Source organism: Ovis canadensis, chromosome 3 (assembly GCF_042477335.2).
Source record: "Ovis canadensis isolate MfBH-ARS-UI-01 breed Bighorn chromosome 3, ARS-UI_OviCan_v2, whole genome shotgun sequence".
NCBI classification, from domain to species: Eukaryota; Metazoa; Chordata; class Mammalia; order Artiodactyla; family Bovidae; genus Ovis; species Ovis canadensis.
In genome coordinates this window covers 65,552,072-65,579,766 of record NC_091247.1, presented here as the reverse complement: position 1 = coordinate 65,579,766, position 27,695 = coordinate 65,552,072, and the positions used below count along the sequence as shown (strand labels likewise).

Below are 27,695 nucleotides of genomic sequence, written 5' to 3'. Positions count from 1 at the left end.
CTACCTCTGTGTCTGCTTCTGCCTGAAGATTCTGTCATCTTTATTGTGCAGACAGTTAAAAATGTAAAATCAGGTGTGATTGATTTCTCCTCTCTTCATCGCCCACATTTTTTTTTTTTTAAGTGCAGAATCTCTGGATAAATATCCTTAAGTAAGAAAGTTTAAGTGCCTCCCCTGACAGTTACAAATAATTTTATACAATAGGCAGACAGACAAATTGTGCTGATTGTCTGTATTTCTTTAAAAAAAAAAAAAAAGGAGAGAGGGAGAGAAAGTCTGGCCTGGAGACTAGAGTAAATCACAAAAGTGATCTCAAGTGAACAGAGATAGATTTCTGGAATACGGTGTGCAATGAAACTACTGACCTCTTATGCACGGGTTCATGTCTTTTTCTACAGAAACAGATGGGTAATAGCATAATGCCGAAATCATGCTCTACATAATATGGACCTAGTGATTGCAGACCTGATTGCTTGCCATATGGTTGCTGAAGGGTTGAAGAGAAAATGGGATGATATGCAAACCCTTAAAAGCAACATTTTTATTGAATGGCCATTACATTAAAACCCAAACTCTGCAAATGAAGGCAAGAACTGTGGTGAATAATGATGAAATAACGAAGTGATAAAAGCAGCAGCAGCGTCGTATGTATTTGGTTTTCGATATGCAAACTCAGGGCAGACTTATTTTTGTCCCTTTCCCTAGCGTTATTATGAGCATTAGGAGGTGAGGTGGTGGGACATAAATGCCTTTAGGGCAGAAATACTGTATCTGTGGAGCATTGCCGCATTCACTAGGTCAGAGAAAGAAGAAAATAATCACTTGTCCCAGAGGAACTGAATTTGACTCAAAAGCTACCTGCAGTACGTGCCTAACCTCTGTGAAGTTCAGTCTATCAGCAAGAAGCTCGTAGTAAAAGCCTGGTTGAGAGTCCAGTGTGATAATGCAAAATGAAGATGCTTGTTTACTTTTTGCCTTTGAATTTCCTCCTGCAGATTTTGCTGCCGCTTCACTGTTGGCAAGCAGGTGGACGAGGAAAGGTGGATGCGGTTTCCCAGAGTGTATTACAGTTCAGCTGAGCAGCTGTGATCTGTTTTGCTCTGAGTTTTGTTTTTATTGGGTTACCAGGAACAGATAGGATTTTTTTTTCTTCTTTAAAGAACTGTATTTTATTAGTTGGCTTCACATTTGCATACACTTCATTTCCTGTCTCCTTAATGAATGTTTTTCAATCATGTAAAAAATCATAAGAATTTGCTTTCTTAGAAATGGAACTCAAATCCATTAAACTAAACCCACTAAGAGTGTGTGGATGGTAATGAGGTGAGAGGTAAAAATTCAGTCCTTCAGTGAGAAATCTGAAGCATCTAATTTTATTTTAGCATGTCAGAGCTACTGATCAGGACCAAGCCACCAAACTTAGTATATATTATTTTGTTCATAAATGTATGGGGATTTGGAGAACTATATTTCCCAGTGCTTACCTAAGAAGGGTTAGTCTTCCCAGAAATGTGTGGGGTTTTTTAAGCCCACAAATAGCAATTTGCTGTGAATTAACTTCCTTATTAAACTCTATTTTTTCAGTTCCTAAGTGGTAAACTGTAGAGTGAGCAGTTGGAGTAGTTGTTTTTGCTTTCCTTACATCTCATTTCTTCTGAACAAGTCTTCTGCTTTAATTCATATTCCAGAAGCAGAAAAGTTCCATGAGAGTTTTCAAGTTCAAGTTGGAAAGGGTTTGAGGCCTGTTGTATAAACATTGTACTTGCCCCTTGTTTATAAAAAAAAGTTTATTTGGAGGAAGAGGTTGATGGCTAATATGAGGTTTCAGGCTGTTCTTTGGTTTACCTTGATTCTTGTCCTTAGTTGTAAGTATTATTAAGAGTTGATTTGTCATGGTGGAACTGTTAGATCCACTCTCAAGCTTAGTGATAGCTTAGTTCAGGGCTTTTCAAACTGGAGGGCCAGTTAAAGCACAAAGCCCTGCACCCCTCCCCTAGAATTTCTGATTCAGTGGATCTCTACAGGGTGAATTGTAATTGGCATTTCTAACAATTTCCCAGTTGCTATTTTATGCTGCTGATCCCTGAGATGATGCCTTGAGAATAACTGGTTATGTTTTTAGATCTAGGGCTCATGCAGAAACCTTAGCCCCATAAAAATTACTGATTTGAGCAGGGAAAGAGTATCGTGTTATTGTTTAGTTGCTAAGTCATGTCTGACTCTTTTGCTCTGACACTTGTGACCCCATGGACCATAGCCCGTCAGGCGTCTTTCCATGAGATTTTCCAGGCAAGAATACTGGAGTGGGTTGCCATTTCCCTCTCCAGGGGATCTTCCTGATCCAAGGATTGAACCTGTGTCTTCTGCATTGCAGGCAGATTCTTTACCACTGAACTACCAGGGAAGCCCAGAAAAAGTTTTGCAAAACTTCAATTTATTTGATGTTTTAAACCTAACAGCCTGCACACCTAAGGCAAATAATGAAGCCACACTGAAAAGGAACAAGATAACTTTGTCCCAAGTAGGAGTAGAGGTAGAGGTGGAGTCACGTTAGCCCCATGAGCTGGAACCATGTTTCTTCACTGCTGAAAGCAATCAGCTAGGTCTGCATCCTGTGACAATAGCCATCGCTTAGGTTTGGTAGCTGAGACCTGTGCACCTTAGAAATCTCATTTGCTTTTACAGGAAGAGTAAGAGTGCTCAAAGAATTCTCATCCACTTAAATGAATCCTGGCATTTCATCAGCCTTGTTGTTTTTATTGCTTTCTGTGTCCTAAAGACATATGACAAGCATAGTATAGTATTTAAGACATTTTATGTATGGCAAAAGAGTCTCCCCCGCATCTAGTGATGAGAAGCATTTTCTTCCTGCCTAAAAAGCTGATTTTTATACAGCTTGACTAGTGTCGTATCTCCCGTGTGGCAGAAATAAGTTTTGCATAACTTTTAAGAGCCCAGGCTGACCTATTTAACAGATACCTGGTGCTACATAATGTATTTAGGTCAAGTATTGTGTTTGAGCTCGTCATCACTCTTGTACCAGGCTTGCTCTCTGTGAAAACCTCAGGTATATCACAGATACGGATGTAGGCCAAGAGATGTTGCCTGATATCAAAATGTAATAAATCTCTATATAACGTAATTATCATGTCACCCAATCCTACCACCAGAGTTAAAAAGGAATCTAAGATTTTAATGAAATATCTGCCCTACTGGTTTTACTTGAAGGCATTCACGATGCTGCTATTAACACGGTGCTGTGACTGGGAACCTGGAAAGCTTCGGTGCAGTTAAAATGCTTTTGAAATGTCATTTCTATTTGGAATGCTTTTCTTTAAAAATTAAAAGAAAATGGTGGTCTGCTATCATTTGGAGGTAACTTCTTACTGAAGTGGAATGATTAAGTTTTGACACATGTCTCTCAGGGTTGGGATTTTTTTTTTTTCCCTAGCAGAGATTTCTCAGGTAAAGGTTGAAGCCTGAATATGGGCAGTGTCATTATCTTAATATGTTGGAAGATGAATCCATCCATCTTATAACAATACTTCATTGCCTCCGAGGATCTTAAATTGTATAAAAGTACATGGAAATTTGAAATGAGATGTTGAGAAAATGCAATTCAAAATTTTTTCAAAGCTAGCTTTTAACATGTATTTATCTGATACATTCCCTCTGCATAAATGGAGAGTGTTGATGGTTTTTCTTTTTAAAGAATTGGTGAGAATAGTATCTTTTTTTTTTTTTTTTTGGTTTTCACGCTGCTCTTCCTATCCTCTGAGATACTTAAACACGTGTTTTAAGCTTCAGGTCAACCACATCTGGAGAGGATAAGAAGAAAAGCTTCTAATTTAATTCTTTAGCTTTGGTATGTAAGACACTGTTATTCCCATTTTCTTAGTCACAAACTAAGATCCACTTGCTTCTGAGTGTAAATCCATTATCTACCATAGGTTGGAAATCAGCTCTCCTGCCTCATCCTGTAGTTATACCTTAGCTGTAGTACCAAGGCTGTAAAATCAGTGGGTCTCAACCCTGGCTGCACATTAGAGTCACCTGGGGAGCTTTTGAAAAAAAACAAAAAACAAAAAAAAAACAGTGCCTGGGCCCCACCCCACCCCATTAACTCTGTATCCTTGGGGATGAAGCCTGGGCAAGGATTTTTTTTAAAGCTCCCAAGGTGATTCCAATTGTGCAGCCAGGGTTGAGAACCGCAGTTAAAAATTAAACAACATATAAGATCACATATGTTGTTTAAACAATGCATATATTGTTTAAAAATAAACAACATATACGTTATTAGTGACTGGACAGCAACAGCAACACAAGATCACCCTCATCTATATAGGAATCGCCTTTTAGCATCCACAACTCTAGTCACAAATGGCTGTTCTTAAACAAGTGAAAATTCATTATATACACGGAAGGGAAGAGAATCCGTGATATGAAATTCCTTTTTGTAACCTACTTACACAGAGAATAAGGTGCTTGGCCAAGGCTTGAGAGCAGTAGCTCTGACCAAGAGTTATGAATATGAAAACCACGACTGCACTGAGGGGCTTTCCCTTGCCTTTGATTTAGAATGAGAACCAGTGAGACAGGACACAAACTCACAAAGCCAGACAAGGGACTCAGCCACTCTCTGCCCTCATCATCATCTATAAGATGGTGATAGGAATAGGGTGGCTATGAGACTTGAATTAAAAATATTACTTATTGACATACTGAAGGCATGAAAAAAGTGTTGTAAGATAAACAGTTAAGGATCAGACTTTCTGCTTTTAGCCCAAATGCTGAAACTATAAATTTGTCTCTCATTACTTTTGTTTTTGTCTACCAAAGGGATAGATTAAAATGGATTGCAATAGGTATTTTATGCATCTTAAAACTAGATGTAAGTGACCTTTAAATGAGCTATTCCTGGGATTATTTGGGTATCTCAATTATCACAGCTACTTGAGAAATGAATTCCTCCTCCTTTTTCACTTTCTAGTACTATTTTTCCTGGGTGAATATGATGTCATTACAGCTTAATATTGTATTGCAGTAATTGTGGGAGAAGACCTTTTTGGGAATAGGGACATGTCCAAGAATGTTCCCCTGGAGAAGGGCATGGCAACCCACTCCAGTATTCTTGCCTGGAGAATCCAATGGACAGAGGAGTCTGGCAGGCTACAATCCATAGAGTAGCAAAGAGTCAGACATGACTGAGCAACTGAGCGCACGCGTCATGAGTTTTACTTTGTGATTAGTGGTCTTGGTCTAGTGAATGAGAGATTCTTTGTGAGAGAGACTCCTCCCAATCCTATCCACTGCTCTTCATCATCTTACTTTGGTTTTAGAAACCTGCACATTTTCGTCTGTAGAAAGTAAATACATATTTATTTTGTGTATTTTTTCTTTACTGTGTTTTTTTGTTATTGAAATTTGAGACATTACTTATTAAATGTTATAAATTACATAATTATTTAACCATCATTTATCAACCCTTGGTGGTGGTGTTGCTAAGTTGTGTCTGACTCTTTGTGGACCCCATGGATTGCTGCACACCAGGCTTCTCTGTCCTTCACTGTCTCCTAGGGTTTGCTCAAATTCATGTCCGTTGAGTCAGTGATTCTATCTCACCATTTCATTCTCTGCCACCCCTTTCTCCTTTTGCCTTCACGCTTTCCAGAAACAGGGGCTTTTCCAATGAGTTGACCGGAATCATTAATAATTTATCACCTGCATATTTTACTTTACTGGTAATTTATCATCTTTTCTTTTAAAAGTACTAGTAAATTTACTGGCACTTTCAAAATAAAAGAAATCTAGCAAATTTTATTGACCTTATTACATTGTTAGTTTTGTGTATGTGTGCATGTGTAAAATTCAGCTTTTACATGGCTTATTTCTAATGTTCTGGCCTACAGTCCGATAAATTGGTAGATTTATTATTCTTAAAAGTGCAGTTAAATGGCGTGTACAATTTTTTTTTTCCTTTCAAGAATGAGGTTTAATTTTCTTTTATGATCATGACAAGATTTTTACAAATACAGATGCTTTTACATCATTTCATTTAGATAATTTATAGTAATATGCCCCTTTACTCCATAATCTTTAAATTTGGAAGAAAAAGCTACATCTAAGTGAAATGGGTACTTTGAGACTTAGACATTCAAAAGCATTCCCTAAATATCAAACTTGTTTTTATGTAACTGTACTAACGACCCCAGTCTGAGAATCCATGTATTAATTTATGGGATGCTATTGCATTAAACCTTTCAGGCTCAGAGTAGGGAAAAACCATACCGTTACAGGAGAAAAGTGCTTCCACGTGGTACTCCTTCCTACTCATCTCTTTGCCCCATTCCCAAGGCTGCATCTAGGAGTCTTCATTTTGATTAACAGCCTTTCTTAGGAAGTGGGAGGCAGAGACTAAGATGCTAAACTCTCTCTGAAGTGTGTGCTAAATGATTCACAACAGTGTGAATGAATCAATTTCTGCAAGCATTCCTAACCTTTTAAATATGTAGTCTGCCAAGTCTTTGTTGGGTTACATTCAATTTAAAAAAAAAGCACCTTTCTCCCTGGCACCTCTTTCTACACAACCCCCCAGCATGCAAGCATTCTTCTGTGTATTGGCTTCATTTTACTTGCTCTGGAGATAAACAATGTTTTGGAGAATGATCTAACATTAATTTTTATTTATATTTAAATGTCTTGGGGTCTGCCTCTTTTATTTTTATCTTCACTATTACTATTGGGGTTCATTTTAGTGGCCCCAAATATTTATTTTAAGAAAGTGCCAGAAATTAGAGAAATTGAGTTTAGGCTCATCTCTGTTGGTGCACAAATATGTGTGATGCTAAGAGGGATTACCTTGTCCCAGATGGAAGTGAATTATCTTTTTTCTGAGGGAAAATAAGTCAACAACAAATTTATAGTTTACACTTAGCTAATTGTGTATTCAGGGCTTCCCTGGTGGCTTAGCAGTAAAGAATACTCTTGCCAATATAGGAGACAGGGGTTCAGTCCCTGGGTTGAGAAGATCCTCTGGAGAAGAGAATGGCAACCCATTCCATTATTCTTGCCTGGGAAAAGCCAGGGACAGAGGAGCCTGGCAGGCTAGAGTCCATGGGGTCGCAAAAGAGTTGGACATGACTTAGCGACTAAACAATGAAACTGTGCGTTTAGGCAAAGGTTACTCCATTTTTAGATAAATAAAGAGTGAGAGTCCATTCTCAAAACTTATCTGAGATCCAAGTCTCATCTCCAGATGGTATGATTTAATGGACGTGTTAATTGCTCAGTCATGTTTGACTGTGACCCCATGCACTGTAACCTGCCTGTCTCCCCTGTCTGTGGGATTTCCCAGGCAAGAATACTGGAGTGGGTTGCCATTTCCTTCTCCAGGGGATCTTCCCAACCCAGGGATTGAGCCCACATCTCCTGTGTCTCTTGCACTGCAGGCGGATTCTTTACCATCCGAGCCACCAGGGAATGCCTAGAGGGTCCCTGTCTATGTAAAGGCAGCTGGTGGCTGTATTTCAAGGACAGTAACATCAGTGCTGAGGAGTTGACTTTTATTCTGAGTGGTGATGTTTTCCCCTCATATAGGAGTACCTTTCAAGGTAGGCATTATGGTTTTAAATCAAGGAATTGGGTGATAACTTATATATAAGTTAGGAACAGTCAAGCCTACCATAATCCAGTTGTCTAGGCTAGACAAAAGATTTAGTAGATGGGAGATTATAAACAACATACAAAAATGGTTCAAAGACTAGTGTTCACCAGAACTGATGGTTTCAAGGTCTGGTCTGCAGACACATGCAACAGAATTACCTAGAGTACTTCCTAAACAGAGATTCCTGCTGCTGCTGCTGCTAAGTTGCTTCAGTCGTGTCTGACTCTGTGCACCCCATAGACGGCAGTCCACCAGGCTTCCCCGTCCCTGGGATTCTCCAGGCAAGAACACTGAGATTCCTGGCCTGTCCTCAAATCTACTGAATCCAAGATTCCTGGGGTGAGGCCCAGAAACTATATTCACCAGGCTCCCTGGGTTAAACTATTTTCAAAGTTGAAAACACTGTTGTTGCATTTGCCCATTCACTTTGCCATCTCTATTAATTTTTGCAAATAATCATTCAATCCCTTTGCACAAAAAGGATATTTGTTCTGAGGAAGGGAAGATGAGCTACTAGGTAGTTATCTTTATACGGAAAGAGCAAGAAAGATTGAATATTAAATACAAATTATTTTTTAAAAATTACTCATGAAAATGAAAGGATGTTGTTTAGGAAAAAAAATTAAAGCCATATTAACTCATGAAGGTTTGTGGTTTGAGCCTGATATCTTCATATTCTCCCCAAAGTCATCCCTCTCTCTCTCTCCTCCCCCTTCTCTGTATCAAACTATCATGAAGTGTCTTAAAATTTGTGCTCTGAAAGTTATTGAAGAAAAGTTTTCTTTTTGTGGCAAGTAGTCATCATACTAAGTAGCACCAGGGGATTTTAGAGAGAAGACTCAGAGAATCTCACCTAGACATAAACAATGGAGAATATCAATGTTTGGTGTAAGAATACAAGACACCATGGTATTTATGTTGGAGTGCAGTAGGAATCCGATTATATTTTGAAAAGAAATCTGAAAGTTTGTTGGTTTCTCAATAATATACAGTTTTCTTTTTTCTTTTTCATTTCACAACTTACACAGATGTAAATTTGAGTTGGTTTCTTGCAGTCAGCAGGGATATTTCCTGTTGGATGAAAAATGGGAGTTAATGATTGGTTAAGCTGTGACACTCTGATGGGGTTTAGAAGGGAAAGTCTGAATTGCTGGTAGGTTACTATTCATATAATAAGAGAGTATTCTGTTTTTTCTTTTTTTTTTTTTCCCACATCCATGCCAGGTGAAGGCTTCTTTGTATCTCCCATGCATGCTACTGTGGTCAAATTATAAACTACCCCCATCAATGCCATACAGATTTTATTCTTTGAACAATCAAGGCCAAGAAGCCCAAAAATTGCATTTAGGTGGCCTCCGTGTGTGTCCTGGTTACTTTTCCTGTGCACTGATTGTTTTATGGGTGAGACTGGGTGAAGTTGCTATCACTTATCTGTTAGCAGCAGGAGTCATCCTTCCGTTAAGAGAGAGGAAGACAGTGGCAGCTTGAAATCTTGGGTCAGATTTCCTAGCAGCAGAGTCCAAGACCAGGAAGCACTGAGGAAGTGGCACAAGGCAAGTGGCTTCAGCTAGAGGGTAGCTTCAACTTACCCCACAGAGTTGATGTCCCTCACTTCAAAGGAGCTGGCTTTTTCCCATGTCAGGCAGTCTTTGTATGGGTTGGAAGGGAGGAGGTTCAAACCTCTCTGGTAAAGTGGATCCTGAAGCCTGAGGACAGTTCTGCAGAAAAGAGGGCAGCTGAGGATCTTGAGCCACTAATACTCCCAGCAGTTGGGGGAGGGCTGCCCCCGGGGGACAGAGGTCTGGGTGGAGTAACAACAGCATCCATCTTTTGCTTTTTGTCTCTTACCTTTCCAATTCCTGCTTTACTTTGTGTTCACCGTGCTAGCCTTCTCTTCAGAAACCATCTCAGACTCCTCACTGCCCAGAGGACACACTCGCAATTTTCTATTATTCTCATCTTTTTTATTTCCAGTCTTTGTCTCATGGCTCTTGCTACTCTCCCTGGAAAAATAATCCACCTTGTCCTGCGCATGTTTCATGAATCCTTCCTTTCCTCTCTACCTGATATACTTCCTCGCTCATCTCATCTCCAATGCTTTCTTACTTATACCTAGAATTTCGAGTCAGCAGAACTGTAGAGTCCCCATTCGAATACATTTTTCTTTGGGTGAGTTATTTCTCATGTTTGACTATTCACCTCTACATGGGCCTTTTTGGTTCATAAACTGAAGTGTGATTTTTCATTTTAAAGCTTTATAGTGCGTTCATGCTCAGTTGTTCAGTCGTGTCCAACTCTTTGCAATGCCGCCAGGCTCCTCTGTCCATTTTCCAGGGAAAAATACTGGAGTAGGTTGCCATTTCCTTTTCCAGCGGGTCTTTCAACCCAGGATCAAACCCATGTCTCCTGAATTGGTGGGCAGATTCTTTACCGCTGTGCCATCTGGGAAGCCCCTCTTGCCCACTTGCCCATAGTACCCACTTAATAAAGGAATCTACCCATAAAGACTACTGTGTTCCCTCTGTCTTATGAACTTTCTTGTATTTATTGTGTCAACTGTTTGGTATTTATCATAACTACACTTCAATTATGATGCAATGTTACCTTTGACACACCGTCTTCTTTACTAGCCTGTAAGCTTTCCAAAGGCAGGTACCATTGCTTGACCATCCTCTACAATGGCTGACACAAGGAGTTCCCTGGAGGTTTGTAAATTAACATGCTTGGTAATGATAACGTCTATCTGGACCACAAAAGTGTAGAAAGCAAGAGAGTTTTAAGCCTGTATGATTACAGTTGAAAAATCTAAGTAAGTTTAGGTCTATAGTTCAAACAGAAACTTAGAAGCTGATTGTGATATATAATGAATAGTGATGAAAAGCTCACAGAAAATGGAACTTTTTATGGATGCAAGGGACCTCTAATCCAACTATGTGTAAGAAATGAATGGTTCTAGTAACTGATATATTAGGCAAGAAGTCCCAAAAAAGTAATCTCCCAAATACTTGCGCTGTTCACATTTATCAAATTACAGCCAAATAAAATGTGCTTTTAAAAACATTTTCAATTTCCTTAGAATCTTTCTTTGAGTTAGTATTGTATACCCTTCTTTCAAAACTTTAATATTTAGTTAAGATATCTGATTGAAACTATATGCCAAGATGATTAGAATCAGTAGGCTAATTATAAAAGGCAGTGGTATTAGGAATTATTATTTACTCTGTTCGTGATGGCTAGAGTTTATTGTTTTTTAAGTGTATTCCATCATGCCCTAAGGATTTTTATAGACAACACTTCTTAGCAATCCTGACTTTCATGATCTCATTCCATGCACTGGGCTTGTACAAGTGGCTATTGAATACCAGCCAAAATGATCCACTTTTTATCACAAGATGGCAAACTTCATTCAATATGGTTCTATCTTGAAATATCTGTTTTCTGCTACTGGTAAAATACCAATGACATATGAGGTAGTAAGCATTCATTGAACACTTTAAGATAAGTAGTTCAGGCTTTAAAAATCTAAAACTTGGGATGGTGCTAAAAAAAATACAAGTGGACCATATCACAGTAAACTAAACTTACTCATTTTTCTCCTTTACCTCACACCATAACTCTAAATACAGAGATGGGGAGAAAAAGAAATTGTGAGCCCTAGAGGAATGTCAAATTAGCCTGACTATTCCTACTATAGCTGACAATTTATCTCCTTTTAAAACAATCCATGGTTTATGTGTGTTTCTCAGCTGAAACTTGGAGATGAGAAAAGATAGAATATTTGGAATGTCATACACAAGAAAGCATTTCTGTCAAACATATTATTGAAGCTGGAAAAAAAAAATGAAATTGAAACAAAGAACACCTGCTACTTTAACTCATTTTAAAAAAACATAATGCTCTTTACTTGCTGACTGAAAATATTGTATTTTCAGAGAAGAGAAAGTGCTAATCTAAATGGGAAAAAATATAATGATTCACTATGCAATGAAATGAAATCAGAAATATTTTATATTGAGTATTTCAGTTTGTGGAAGGTTAGGTAGTTTGTATGAAAAAGGTTTTACTCATCAGGTGGTGAATATTTCTCACAAATTGCAGTAAAGAGAATAAAATCAGCTTGTCACTAAAGATTTTTTTTATTGACATCTTTAGCTTGTCTTCATGCCAGTAATTAAACTGCTAATTATGTGTTTCTGTTACTGTGGTCATGCTTTTATTGCATAATTGCTTCAAGTTTTGCTCAAATCACTAACAATATTTATTTAACCTTTTTGTGCGTTAGATAAATTTTAATATATAAAAGCTTTGGAACGAGTTCATTGACTTTGTTTTGATTAGCAAAATCAAAGGAATTCTAACCTTTCTTATAGTTACATGGGTTCGGTCACATTTTCAATGAGTTGCTGATAATTATTAATTCAAGCAGTAGCAATCACTGAAAGACCAACTGAAATAGAAGAGAAAAAAATATAAAGAAAACTTTTCAAAAACCCAGTGTCCATTCCAGAGAAATAAAATGATCTTTCTTAGAGTAATCAGGAATATAAAATTAATAATTTGATCCTTCATATGTGCCTGAAGTTTAACAACAAATATTTGATTAAATTGTGGCTAATTCAGTTACTGAACTTCCCCTCTCCTTTTGAATGTAGGCATCATTTTTGTCAGTGTTTCAATGTATTCATAATTTTTCCCATTTGTTTATTTTATGCAAACCATAAGAGACATTTTTCTCAGTGAAGATTGCCTCTTTATTTTATTTTGAAATATTTGTATATTTATTTCATTAAATGAGATAATGCTTTTTCTTATTAACATAATTTCCAGTACATTAAACATATTTCTCCACAGACAGAAGAGAGGAATCAAATTAAATGACAGCTAAATCACTTGCAGCAATTTCAACTGTTAAAAGAAATAAGTGTCTCTGTTTTCTTTGTGATCACAAGATGTGCTGTAAAGGGAAATGAAATACTAAAGAAAGAAGGGAAAACATAAAGAAATAATGACTGACTTATTGCAGTAATACCACTGAGAGAAGAAAAATTCACTACAAATAAAAGGAAAAATAATATAGTGGATTCGAAAGTTACCAAAATTCATTTCTTATTGATGAGTTCAGTGGAAGCCTAATACTAAGTAAACTGATGAAAAAAAAAATCAATGCAATAAACTATGAATGATGAAAGTTGAAATAAATACTTTGCGTATAGAGGACCATTATTCTAAATGTCTTTAATTTTTTAATAATTCATATCCTTATGTTTACAAAAAAGAAGTTATTGCTTGGTGGACTCAAAAGCCATGTAAAAAGCATCTACCAGAATCTCATATTTAGTAATAAATCCAAATGATATTGGTGACCTTATGGTTTTTAGTCTCATGTCCTGACTTTGACAGAAATGCATTAGGGGTGGTGAACCTGACTTTTAAAAAATGGTGCTGATAAATGATGCTGGTGCATTTATGCAGCATACTTTCTCCATCAGGGATAAACTGCTTTCCAAAAAGACAATTTTTGAGATACTTAGTTCACAAACATACTGTACAGTATGCTTGTGAATATGTTGGGAAACAGCAATGACACTGAAAAAATTCATTCTTGCCCCTCACATAACCGTACGCATGCATATGTTTGTCTTGTCTTTATGTATGTGATGTTATACCGGCCAGTTTGTTAATGTGTTCAAATCAGAGCATACAGATTACCTGGATCTGTGTATTTGCAAGTGAGATTATCCATTTGTTTTCTCACATTTCATACATCATTAAAAAAATAACTAGTTAATTTGATGAATTCAATCAGAAGGCAATCAATTCAATATGGGGGAGAAAAATCACTGGAGCCACTTCTCCTGAACTGATTCTGACTGAATTAGCCTTCTCATACAGTTGATCTTAAAGCCTTCTCAGACTCCTCCCTCTCCTCGTTGTCATGTCCCCCAGTCAGTTTGCACCCTGATCCCTCCCTCTCTCTCTTTCCTTTTGGGCCTCCCCTCCGTCTTCCTTCTGCCTTTCTCTTTTCTTCCTCCCTCAGACGTGCTGAGAAAACCTCTCCACCTGCCCCCTGCCCTCTGTCCCCTCCCACCACACACAAAGCTTCTCCTGTCCCACTGGTGGATGGGGGAAGATACAGATTCTAAGGCTAGTTTTTCTGTTTTTGAATTACAGAGATTTGGAACTATTACTTTGCTGGAAACATCTGACTGCCGGTCTAGAACATGACTCCAGATAATAATTGTGATTTTTCTACTCCTAGAGACCTCTTCTTCCCAAAGGTTCTCGGGTCTCTCTGCTCAGTATACACTTTCCTACCATCCCTGGGATTGTTTTCTTCTCAGCGCTGCATCCTTGTGAGGGTGTAGCATCCTTATGCTAACCAGAAGCTGGTGCTTAGTCTCTGTAGCTGTGAATGCGTTTGTGAGGCCGGTTCTATATATACACATGCATATATACACACCAATAAATTAAATGGATCTGGGAAAACACCCTTCTCCTCAGAGTCATATCAAGCAGTGTGGAGCTGCAGAGCCACTGGTCTTCTAAGGGACAGGGGAGGGCTGGCATAGGGACAGGGCTCTGTGGATGTTCAGGAATCCTTTTGTGTGCCTACTTTGGAAATACTTCTTCTTATCTTTCATTTAGAATGCAGGGGAAAAGGCAAAAGTGCAGGCCACATGCACAAGATTTTGAATTATGCACTAAGCTGATAATGCCCCAGAATGCAAGCTTATGTCAATAAATAGCTAGGCTGGTGGGAGGAAGGAGGTCACTTCACCTATGCTGAGGGTACCACATAGGGAGAGCTCTACAGGAGGCCTGGGCAAAGGGTGAAAGGAAGTTCATGTGCTTTTAGCTTGCTCCAATGAAGAAGCAAGGAGTAAGTTAATATTGAAATTATTGTTTAATGCTTATTTACTTTTAAATTGGTTTAGCCAGGATAACAAGACTGTTTCCAGCGTGGGCCCTGTGTGTGCGTGTATGCATTTGTGGCAGGGTTAGCCCTTCTGTGGAATCTTACTTAAAGAGATTCTGTCCAGGAGAGAAATTCATTTGGATGCTTTAATGGGACCTATAAACTCTTTAAAAAGGCAAGATTTTTTGAGATGAAATTTGGTAAAATACATAATAAAACATTCAGGGTTTTGTTTCAGCGGATATCCCTTCCTGATTAATATGTAGCCAAAAAGCAAAGAAGCAGAAGGATTAAAAGAAGGCTATAAATTACTCCCTGACCCATGATGCAGCACTTCCCAGTGCTGATGGAGATGAATTCATTCATCTTTGCATTGCTCCTTGTGCTTTAGTAAAATGCATCCACAGATATGACCATTTTCTACTATGAGAAATTAGTACATGTGGTGCATGTACACAGACACACACACGATTTTTAAAAAAATATTTAGTGTTATCTCCCAAGTGTCTGGGAGCAGGGACCTTAGGATATGAACAACTGAACCTTTGCCTTTTTCCTCACCAAAAAAGAGAGAAGAAATTACATGTGAATTTCATCATTTTCCTACTTTTAAACAGTAATTTGCAGCCCCAGGTTCTGCTAATCAGAAGCTGGTGCTTAGTCTCTGTAGCTGTGAATGCGTTTGTGAGGCTGGTTCTATATGCACACATGCATATATCCACACAGCAACAAATTAAAAACGGATCTGGGAAAACACCCTTCTCCTCAGAGAGTCATATCAAGCAGTGTTTAAATTAAATAATTTGCAGAGTGTGGGGAATAAAGCTTTTGTAGCAGTATCTGGAGATTATCTTCCCTTGGGAAATTCTTGCCATTTAGTCCAATCTGGTGCATGCCAATGAGATGTGCAGGCTGCATACACACAGTGGTAGATAGATTTTATTTTCCATCTCAGTTTTATTCATTTCTTTGGGTTATCTGCCATTTTGTGTTCCTGTTGAAAAATTAAAAAAAAAAGGGGGTGGCAAACCTCTTGTGAAAGGTTGAGGTCATTAAGATCCAAACAAAAGCGAGGAAAGATTATTAGTGAGCAGCAATGAGGGGAGGCTGACTTCTCCTGGAGTAAAGCCAGTTTTCCCACAGCTCCTAGGGGAACATGGCTGTGATCCACAGGAGAACGTTCCAACACAGGTCAGTGTTTGATTTTGCTCCCAGAACCATTGACTGATGGCAAAAGAGGAGACATTGCTGTGATGAGGTAATGTGAGTGGGGAAACCACAAGTAGAAGAAATGAGTTGATTTCTTGTTACTTTTCCTGTTGAACCAATATGTAATCTGAACTGGATGCTAAGGAGAAGCTCACCATTTAGAACCTCATACTGTGTCTCTAGTTAACTCATTTCTCTATGGTCAAATATTTCTAGCCTAATCAGCACACCTATCCAGCCTATGGAGAAGTAAAACAAAGGATGATGAAGGAGATCTTAACAGAAGAGGAGAGAGAGAGAGAGGCAGAAAGGGAGAAAAATATCTGCCTATCTATGTATCTATGTCTGGGGAATTAAAAAATCCTGGTTAAGAAGATTAGGGTATTTTCAAGTGAAAATAGTTATTTTCACCAGGCTTAAAACTGTTTTTGTATCCTTCAGATTTTCACTTTACTCCTTTAAATTCTTGCAACTTATTAGTAGCCTCTGTAGAAGCCATGAGTTAAATTCCCAATGAATCCTACATTTTGGTCCACTTTGTTTCTTTGACGAAAATACTGTTGTTAGTTTGCTAGGGCTGCCGTAACAAAATACCACACAAACTGGGTGGCTTCGACAGTAAAGATTTGTTTTCTCACCAGTTTTGGAGGCTGGAGATCTGAGATCAAGGAGTTGTCAGACTTGCTTTCTTCTGAGGCCTCCTTCCCTGGCTTGCAAACGGCCGTCTTCTCCCTGGGTCCTCACGTGATCGTCTCTCTGATCGTGCATGTGTGTGTTATCTTTTTGTGTCTACATTTCGTTTTCTTAAAAGGACACCAGACATACTGGATTAGTACTCAGTCCTGTCCCACTCTGAGCGACAGGATGACTCTTGACATGGACTATATCCTGCCAGTCTCCTCTGTCCTTGGCTTTACCAGGCAAGAACACTGGAGTGGGTTGTCATTTCCTACTCCAAGGGATCTTCCTGACCCAGGGACCAAACATATGTCTCCTGCCTCTACTGCACTGGCAGGCAGATTCTTTACCACTGCGCTACCTGGGCTTCCTGTATTGGATCAGCGCCCACCTTAAAGTATTCATTTTAACTTAATTGCTCTTTTAAAGACCTTATTTTCAAATATGAATATATTCTGAAAACTTTAGGACTTAGACGTATGAATTTGGGAGTACTCAGTTCAGTGTATGACAACTAGACTCCCAGAACATTTGATATTTAAATGATCATTTTTTTCATTTATTTCTGTGAGTTTATTTAGAGATTAGTTTCCCCAACTTACATTGTCTTATGCATTTTTACTATAACTGATTGAAAGTAATTTTTTACAACTAACATAAGGGGTTGTATTTTGTTGTTTTAAGAAGTGAGGGCTGGAGAGAGAGAAAAGCTTATTTGAGAAAACAAGTCTTGCTTGAGTTTTTTAAAAAGGGAAGTCCTCTCTTTTCCATGATAGAACAGCTGCAGGGCAGACCTGGAGGTTAAGAGGGCAGGTTTTTGAGTCTGCTCCACTATGTACTAACTGTGACCTCCAGCCTGGTACTTAGCCACCCTGTGCCTCCCACTGATTTCTGCTGTGTATGTTGTGGATAATAAATAGAACTGTCTCAAAGGAATGGGGGGATAACTGAGATAATGCATGTAAAGTGCTTAGCATGTTGCCTGTCTCAGGATAACTATAGTTATGAACTGAATATTTTTGTCTTTCCCAAATTCATATGTTGAGGGCCTAACCCCCAATTTGATGGTGTTAAGAGGTGGGGCCTTTGGGAGGTAGTTAGGTTTAGATTAGATCATGAGTTGGACCTTTATGATAGGATTAGTGCCGTTAAGAGAAGAGAGAGATTTCTCTCTCAAGGAATGTCACAGAGGAAAAGCCGTATGAAGACATAAGCTAGAAAGTGGCTCTTTACAATCCAGGAATTGGGTCCTTACTAGACACTGAATCTGCCTGGACTTCGATCTCTGACTTCTAGCCTCCAGAACTATGAGAAATACATTTCTGTTTATTAATCCACCCAGTCTATATTTAGTTCCCCCAAGAGACTAAAACAGTGTTCAATAAATATTTATCTAGTAAAGAATCTGCCTGCAATGCAAGAGACCTGGGTTCAATCCCTGGGTTGCGAAGATCCCCTGGAGAAGGGAATGGCTACCCATTCCAGTATTCTGGCCTGGAGAATTCCATGGACTGTATAGTCCATGTGGTTGCAAAGAGTCGGACACAATTAAGCAACTTTCACTAATAATCTTATTTATATATAAATATTTAATATTATATATCTGATAATCATAATAACCACAGATGCTTATAAAATGCTACACTGAGCGCTGTTACTGGACACATTTAATACCTTTCCTGAATCTTCTCTGATTACAGATTTTGATCCTGCTTTTAGAGGTGGAGCTAGGAGCAATTCTTTGTAACAGTTTTTAAGTGGACTTTCATAGAGAGTTGGACTCAAAAAGTGTGGATAAAGCACGAGCAGGCTTTAATGTCACCTTTTGTCATCTGAAAGATCCTTGGCAGAAAAGGAGAGTAATGAATCAGAAGGACAATGGAAAAAGGGAACTGGCGTCTTCCAACAGCATGAGGCTTCTCAGGAACCTGGCCTTTTTTCCCTTGGAGAGCCTCTGCTTGTGCAACATGAGTGACACAAACCAGGGGTATGTCCTCTGGTCTTTCCGAGGGACAAGCCACCAGGCCTTCCACCTGTCTATTGGAGATAGTGGCTCAGCCTCGCTGTGCAAGAGTTCTAGACACATCAAGGGCCACTAGACATTCATAACTGGGCTGTGTGGCAGACGTTACCCACAAGTCTTTTATAAATACATAGTTACGTGCCAGACATGTTCTTTGATTCTGCAGAGTATGGCGAGCAGCACTCGAAATTCTATACTGTAATCCATGTGCATCAGCTGGCACTTGGCTCTTACAGCCCTCAGGACTCAGCTACTTTAGAAAGTGCATGATGGTCTTCCCTGGTGGCTTACTGGTAGAGAATCAGCCTGCCGATACTGGAGACACGGGTTCGATCCTTGGGTTGGGAAGATCCCCTGGAGAAGGGAATGGCAACCCACTCCAGTATTCTTGCCTGGGAAATCCCAAGGACAGAGGAGCCTGGCAGGGTGCAGTCCATAGGGTCCCAAAGAGTGGGACACAACATAATGACTAAACAACAACAACAAAATCAAAGTACCTATCATTTTCAATTTGGCCTTTCCTTAAGAAACTCTTGGCTCCATGAAGGAAATTGTCCTATGAAAACAATCATCAAGACACAGCCCTTAGTTTTGAGGGAAATTTGGGAAGTAGAAAGACACTTTGAATTGAATAAAAAAACCAGGTGTTTGAGCTATGTTAAAGAAATAATGCTAATAAAGCAAACAGCTGATGTTGATTGGCATTTTCTCTGTAGGCAACACCATGCTAGGCTCTTGTCTTCCTTGTCATTTAATTTTCCCACAATCCTTGAGATGTTTTATTATCTTAAGTTTACAGATAAATAATGCAGTGAAAAGGATTGCCAGGATGCAAACCATGACTCCACTGCAATCTATGACAGTGGTTGCTGTATTTGGATGGTATGAAGAATCATGGGGGAGTTTTTTTTTTTTTTTTTAATAAAAGCCTATTTTCAGATTGTACATAAAAATAAATTCCAGAGATATTCAAAATCTAAACTTTAGAAATCATAAAAATATGAGATAATTTTTTATACCTATCAGTTGGGAAAGAATATTCTAAGGAATAAAAAAGCCTCTGTGTATTTACATTATACAAAATTGAAAGTTAGCTTTTTAGAAAGTCATAAGAAAAAGATAAATCTCACAGTATAAAAATACATATAGGATATAAACAGGCAATTCTTAGAAGAAATGAGCATGGCTAATAAACATGTGAAATGAAGCTGAGAATGAAAATTAAAAGTGAGATATCATTTTAAATGCAATATATTGGTAAAATATTAAGCTATGAAAAATATTTAGCATCAGTGAGTTGTGGAGAAATGGGCCCTCTTGTAATTTCTGTGAATGAGAGTAGAAAATGATATAGTTTTTTTGAAGGACAAATTTTCACGTTTAATAAGTTCACATACTTTTGATACAAAAATTCCATTTCTAATCTATAGTGCAAAACAACTTCATGTAAATGAAAATATACATACATATATATGTATATGTGCTTAGTCACTCAGATGTGTCTGACTCTTTGCAACCCCATGGACTGTAGCCCTCCAGGCTCTTCTGTCCATGGGGATTCTCCAGGAAAGAATAGTGGAGTGGGATGCCATGCCCTCTTCCAGGGGATCTTCCCAGCCTAGGGATCAAACCCAGGTCTCCCACAATGCAGGTGGATTCTTTACCATTTTGGTAAAACTAATAAGTTAGGAACAATGGCAAAAGTACAGTAAAGGCTACAAATAATTATGATAATTTATACTGTGAAATACTATATAGCTATTACAAACAATAAGAAAAATAGATTTGGATAAATCTAGATATAAATCAGAATTACGTAAAATGAAAAAGTCAATTCACAGAACAATATGTGTAGTCCGATTTTGATCATGTAAAATACAGACACAAATCAATTTGAAATGAATGCATAAAGGATAAGAGGCTCAAAAGAGTGACATAGGAAGATTCTGAACTCATTTCCTCCCATAGACACACTGAGTTTACAGCTACCTACGAAACAATTCCCTCTTAAAAAAAAAAAAAAACAAAAACCTTAAGGGCTGGCTGAGTGATGACTCCACATTTGGCAAATGACAAGAAAGGGTGTGAGAGGCCGGGACACAATCTCATTGTAAATGATGTGGTAAAGACTAAAATAAAGATTGTAAAGGCACATCTGTATTTAACAATAACTAACTCTGTGAGAACAGATACTGAAGGATAGCAGGAACATTCTTTCATATTTTTATTGCATTGATACATCATTTACTGATTTTTAGCTGTAAACATATGTTTTTTAATTTATATTTTTGTAAAGTGACTCCCCTAAAGTTATTGAAAATATTATTGACTTGAAAAATTCTATATTCATAGATGAAAAGAGAGACATGAATAAAAAGATGGGTCACAGGAATGGTGGATAGGTTTTCTTTAAGCTTTTTCATACTTTATTTTCCATATATTCTGTAGTGAGTACATTATGCTCCACCCAAAGTATATTGAATAAAAATCTCAAAGATTGGGACCCAGAGATGTACATTTTACAAAGCTCCTGAGATAAACCTGGTAGTCAACTGTGTTTGAGAATAACCCACAAAGGTTACATATCTCTAAACAATTTCAAGGCAATACGGACCTTAGAATTTAAATGTGCTCAGAAAGACTGATTTCACTTAGATTTTGCTTCCAGGTAAATTCTGGAGAACATAATCGTTTCCTTTACATTTCATGAATACTGATTCAGTTGCTTTTTTACTTCCAGATTCTCCATCTACTGTGTGCTGATGCTGTTACTTTGGTGAGTTTTCCACACTTGCTGAATATCCTATACCTCATGCTGCTATTTATATTAACTACATATGTTTGCTGCTCTAATTCTAAACTCAACACTTATGACCATGTATTTAATTGCTTACAGAATAACCAGTGGGGTGGTTTTAAAAAACCCATGACTCGTTCTCCACCTCTTTTCTCTTACCCCTTCTTATTTTCTTTTTTGTTTGAAATATGTCACTTTCTCAGGGTATTGAGCTCTTAGAAAAGAGACAAGATTACTTTTCATATATGAGCGCCCTCTTTTCCTGTATCTCTCATTGGAAAGGAAGAGCCAGATGTGTGTCTTTTTCAAAGAACATTGAATTAATCTACATAACTTACAATCATGTCTGCCTGCCGTCATGTCTTTCTGACATGCCAGTGTGCACACCAAATGTTTGTCCACTTAGCATTGAGACACTTATTTTTGTATTCCCAGACCTGTTGAAGTTTGCTTAAGGATGCAGTTTTGTCCTGTCTCAACTATGGCATAGGATCAGTTTTCCCTTGTGTGCTCACTAGTTTCATTGCCTTTACCTTTGTGTATTTCTTATCTTGGAGGTCAAATTATGACTGGACTGTTTTATATCCTCCAATGGCTACTACAGCAGTACTCTGGAGAAAAAATAAAGTGTAACTTCGTGGCTTGTCTGTATCTATCTTGAGATGGTTTTTCACATTCCAAATTTAGGAAGCTCATGAAGCTGAAGTTCCTGATCTCTTGTTTACAACATGTACCCCTGGCTAAGTTTCTCTTGCTACAAGAATAGCTACAAGAAAGAGAATTATCATAAAGGGGGAGAAAGCGCTTCAATAATTAGGATTCATCTACAACTTGAGCATTTTATTAATTACACATTGCAATCACATGGCTAGTCACAAAACCAATCGTGCAAGTCTGTATTTAGAGATTTGTAGACAGAAGACGTAACGTAAACATAGAAATGTTAAGCCTACTCAACTGTAACCTGCAAAGAAGATAACAAGAAGGATTCTGTTCTCTGTATGATTTGTGAACAATGCTAAGTAAATATTCATCATTAATATATAATAACTGTTGCTTTTGGCAGTTCACTTTTCATTTAATTTGATAATGTGTCCAGTAAATGAAGTGGTACAGGCTACAGTGTTTTACCAACACAATTGCATATTTTCAATCATTGTTAAACGAAGGCAGCTCAAGGCAAAGCTTTAACCCCCACTAGTTTTGTGTGTGATAAAAAGAGAAGGCGCTATCAATCTTTATTGTCTGTCTCGCTTACTGTAATTGCATTCAATAGTCCACTGATTCTGTTGTCTGTGCTAATGTCAGGAACAGAGGAGAGCCAGATGCTCAGACTTGATCATATGCATCCAGTGGCCACTTTGATAAGTTGGCAGCAAGTCGCTGGGTTTGATGATAAATTGTTAACACTATAGATTATGAACAGCTGAACACTGCTAGTGTACATGGAGGAAACTTCTTACCTTGTTTTAAATCTGGCACCATGATGCTAGCTAAAGGGCATGTCATGTATTATTCAAACGCATCTTGCACTGGAAATGTGCCAATGACTCATTGTATCCCTATGAATAGTAAAAACAACAACAACAACAAAAATCCACAGTGATTTGAACATGACATTAATGGTCCCAGGATTATGAAAAGCATTTTGAAATGCTGTTTAATAGTTTTGATTATCTAATTCAACAAGAAGAAAGCTTCTGAGTTTTATTCATGTTTAATCCATATTAAATCATGCTCTTCCTGGTCATTTCTGTTATATTAGCCAATAATGAGGATGTTTTCTAAAAACAAACTGGTTTTTCATTAGTTAAAACCCATGGCAGTTTGCTTGTGAAGGGACCTAAATTGGAGCTGGGGGCAAGCAGTGTGTTGAAATTTTTGCCAAGATTCTGTTTCACAGAGATGCTGCTACCTCTGAGAAATGTGATATAGGCCATTTATACAGAATATATAATAGATCTTGTTTCTCTTGGGCCCATATGACAGTTCTAAAAGTTCAGGTCATGGTTCTTAAGTCACTGGATACCTATTAAAGTTTTAAAAAGCTGAGATGACTGGGAGCCATACAAAAGTATTATACTGGAGAATGCTGAGCTGTTGACCACATTTTAATGGAAACGTCTAAGTACAACCAGATGAAGAATATTTCTTTATCTTTGGAGGAGTTGTTCTTGAAGTCTCTGATCTTATATGGTTCATTTTTCCCTAAAATAAACACATGTAAGAAATGCTGTTGGATTTAAGGATGGGGACCAAAAATGTCTCTTGGCTAATTGGTATGTTTCCTTTTATTAGATACTGGAAATTTTGTAATCTAAAGTGTCTTCCTTTTTGCTCCTGCTGCCAGGAAACTCAAAAACTCAATTATAGTCACCCTTTTAGCTGAGCTTTCAACCATGATGATCTGTGACTCTCTCCTTAATTCTTTTCTTGTTACTTTAACCTTGGTTTTCATGTCTGTCTCTAATAGCAGGATGAGTATGGATAGAAGAGAAAAGAAAGGAGGGAACAAACTTTAATAAAAGGTTTAAAAGAGTCTAGAGGGATTTAACTGTATCACCAGCATAAGGACCGAAGTTTTTAGGAATGACCAGTGTGGAATTCTAGCTGATACTGGGAAAGTCACTTCTACCTGTCTTATGGTCAAAATTCCTCATCTTTAAAAAAAAAAAAAAAGTGGATACAATAAAAGTGTTTCACTCATAAAATCTGGTGAGTGTTAATATAAAGCAAGCATTTAATTAACAGCAACTATTATGGAGATAATCTTTATGTGAACTCTGCTGCTAAGTCACTTCAGTCGTGTCCGACTCTGTGCGACCCCATAGACGGCAGCCCACCAGGCTCTGCTGTCCCTGGGATTCTCCAGGCAAGAACACTGGAGTGGGTTGCCGTTTCCTTCTCCAATGCAAGAAAGAGAAAAGTGAAAGGGAATTCGCTTAGTCGTGTCTGACTCTTAGTGACCCCATGGACTGCAGGCTACCAGACTCCTCCGCCCATGGGATTTTCCAGGCAAGAGTACTGGCGTGGGGTGCTATTGCCTTCTCCCATGTGAACTCTAGAAGGTAAATATAGTCCTTTGCTGTTCAGTTACTAAGTCATGTCTGACTCTTTGCAACCCCATGGATTGCAGCACACCAGGCTTACCTGCCCTCCATTATCTCCCAGAGTTTGCTCAAATTCATATAGACTGAGTCAGTGATGCTATCTAATATAACCCAAATAGAGTTTATTTTTTATGGCATCTGAAATTGAGTTCAAGCCTTAATGTAATCTTCCCCATGATTTGGTATGCTACATATTAAATCCTGCCTTAAGCAAGCTAATGTATGAGAATCTTGGTTTACTCATTTGATTAAGAAATGTACTCTTCATTCATAAAAGATGTTTATCTTTGTAAAATTATTTTAGTGTTCTTTGAGGTATCAGGCTTTTCTGTGAGAATAAGTTATGTAAATTTATACAAGTTTGCAAGAATATATTATTGGTCTAAAGTAAGATACTGCTCCCCTTAGCTCATCACTTGAGAAAGAGTTCCACCCACATGAACCCTCTACTTCCTTGTGTATCTCTAGAATTATCACTCATCTTTGGCTGATCGCTCCTCTTAGTTTGCTCCAGTCACTGGGACTACTTCTTCCTGGGCTTCCCTCCTTTAGCTCTCCCCTGCTGAGTCCCATTTGTCAGCATGCCCAGGGGCATGGGCTTCCAGCTCCCTGCTTGCTCCACCTACACTCGCTTGTGGATTCTAGAGTCCATTCTAGACACTGATGGCTCCTGACTTATCTCCATTGTGACTCCTTTCATGGCCCTTTTGCTCACTTATCCAACTACCAATTTGACATCTTACCTTCCATGTAAGTTCAGTTCAGTTCAGTCACTCACTTGTGTCCAACTCTTTGCAATCCCATGGACTGCAGCATGCCTGGATTCCCTGTCCATCACCAGCTCCCAGAGCTTACTCAAACTCGTGTCCATCGAGTCAATGATGGGTCCAACCATCTCATCCTCTGTTGTCCCCATCTCCTCCCACCTTCAGTCTTTCCCAGCATCAGATCTTTTCCAATGAGTCAGTTCTTCGCATCAGGTGGCCAAAGGATTGGAGTTTCAGCTTCAGCATCAGCTTTCCAATGAATATTCAGGACTGATTTCCTTTAGGATGGACTGGTTGGATCTCCTTGCAGTCCAAGGGACTCTCAAGAATCTTCTCCAACACCACAGTTCAAAAGCATCAATTCTTCGGCAGTGTTCTTTATAGTCCCACTCTCACATCCATACATAACCACTGTTAAAACCATAGCCTTGACTAGACAGACCTTTGTTGGCAAAGTAATGTCTCTGCTTTTTAATATGCTTTCTAGGTTGGTCACAACTTTTCTTCTAAAGGAGCAAATGTCTTTTAATTTCATGGCTTGTTTAATTTCCATGTAAACAAGCATCCAAAACCTAGCTTGATTTTTCTTTCCACCTGAGGCCATCTTATTCTCCAGTCATTCCTATTTCAGTAAGTATCACCACCATGTGAAATTGCTTAAGCCAAAACTTAGTTATCATCCTTGCTTCCTCTCTTTCTTCACCCAAAACAGTCAACCAGGAAGTCCTGCTGGGTGTGTCTCTGGAACATACCTGATTCCTTTCCCACGTTAGCCTCTAAGCCTAAGTAAGCTGCCACCCCCACTTATCCCACTGCAGAAACCCTCTGGTCTCTCTGCTGCTTTTTTTTCTCCACTGATTGTCATTATCTGATTACTTTATTCTTTATTTGCTGATTTTCTGTATTCCACTACTAACATGTAAACTTCATGAGAACACACATTTTTATCTCATTTATCCTTGAGCCTTGTGTTCAGCATGGTGGTTCAGACTGTAGGCTCTGGGATTAGATTCAGTGGGTTTGGATCCTGCCACTGATGCCCACTGCTCTGGGATTTCACAATTTCTTCATCCTGTGTAGCTCAGTTTTTCCAAGCGAAAATGGAGACTGTGTTAACGTCAGGTCAGACTCTGTTGGGGGGAATAAAGGATACCATACTTGTGAAATATTTATGACAGTCCTGGCACTCTATTTTCCTACTCAGAATGATACTTCTATACAGTTGATACTTAATAAGTATGTGAATAACATAGGAAAATATATACACTGATATTATAATATTTAATTGATTAATATTTTGAATATTATCTCCTTTACTATTAATTTATGAAAAGATCTTATAACAATATTTGTGACCTGAGAGAGTATTTAAAATATTTATAATGTTTAACCCAGTAACCTATGATTAACAATTATGTAGTCATTTAAATTTCTAAAGTTGATATATTAAATCTTGATACATTAGTCAATAATTTTGAGAAATAAGCTTACTCATGATAAATGATGAAATTACTTGGCTGTTTGGATTATTGGAATTTTAAAGATTGATAACTACTTTCTCTTCATATGTGTTACTTGTTTGGGAAAATTAGAAAATATAGTTGAACAAAATGAAAAAATATAAAAATAGTTTATAATTTCTTATTTTTTATATCTATTATATTTCCAGATTTCTCTGTATACTGTCATTGTATTATGTTTGATGCTGAAGTGAAGTCGCTCAGTTGTGTCCGACTCTCTGCGACCCCATGGACTGTAGACTACCAGGCTCCTCTGTTCATGGGATTTTCCAGGCAGTAGTACTGGAGTGGATTGCCATGCTGTTGGAAAATAATTAATGTGAGGAGTAATCCTAGAGGAATCACTTGTTTTGCTATTATTAACTGATTGCTCTTTTGAAATTAATTTTATTGCTCTTTGTTGTATGTACATAGAACAATTAATTTTTAAATGATATCCTAACACCTTGTTAAACTTATTTAGTAGCTGTATTATAGATTTTCTATGTATACAAATATGTTATCTAGATAAAGATGATTTTACCTAGCTCATTCAATTTTATGCTTTTTATTTCTTTATCTTGTCTTATTATACTATATATATCCTCAAGTAAAATGCAGTAGTGAGATGAGAAACCTTTGTCTTTTGTTCCAGTCTTAGAAAGTGTTCAGTACTTCTTATGAAATGTGATCCTAGTTGTGAGTTTTCAGCTGTTCAGTTCATTCAGTTCAGTTCAGTCACTCAGTCGTGTCCGACTCTTTGCAACCCCATGAATCACAGCACGCCAAGCCTTCCTGTCCATCACCAACTCCCGGAGTTCACTCAGACTCACGTCCATCGAGTCAGTGATGCCATCCAGCCATCTCATCCTAGGTCGTCCCCTTCTCCTCCTGCCCCCAATCCCTCCCAGCATCAGAGTCTTTTCCAATGAGTCAACTCTTTGCATGAGGTGGCCAAAGTCTGGAGTTTCAGTTTTAGCATCATTCCTTCCAAAGCACACCCAGGGCTGATCTCCTTCAGAATGGACTGGTT

At 38.2% G+C, this 27,695-nt stretch overlaps 1 long non-coding RNA gene across 1 annotated transcript in view; it reads left to right on the top strand.

Annotated features, from left to right (window-relative positions):
• The window catches only part of LOC138435580 (uncharacterized), a 45,383-nt gene extending 18,468 nt beyond the window's left edge, over window positions 1-26,915 (top strand). Inside the window, exons 2-3 of the long non-coding RNA XR_011255147.1 lie at window positions 21,230-21,265; window positions 26,833-26,915. This is a non-coding gene — a long non-coding RNA (uncharacterized lncRNA). The remainder of the gene's footprint in view (window positions 1-21,229; window positions 21,266-26,832) is intronic.
• The last annotated feature ends 780 nt before the right edge of the window (window positions 26,916-27,695 follow it).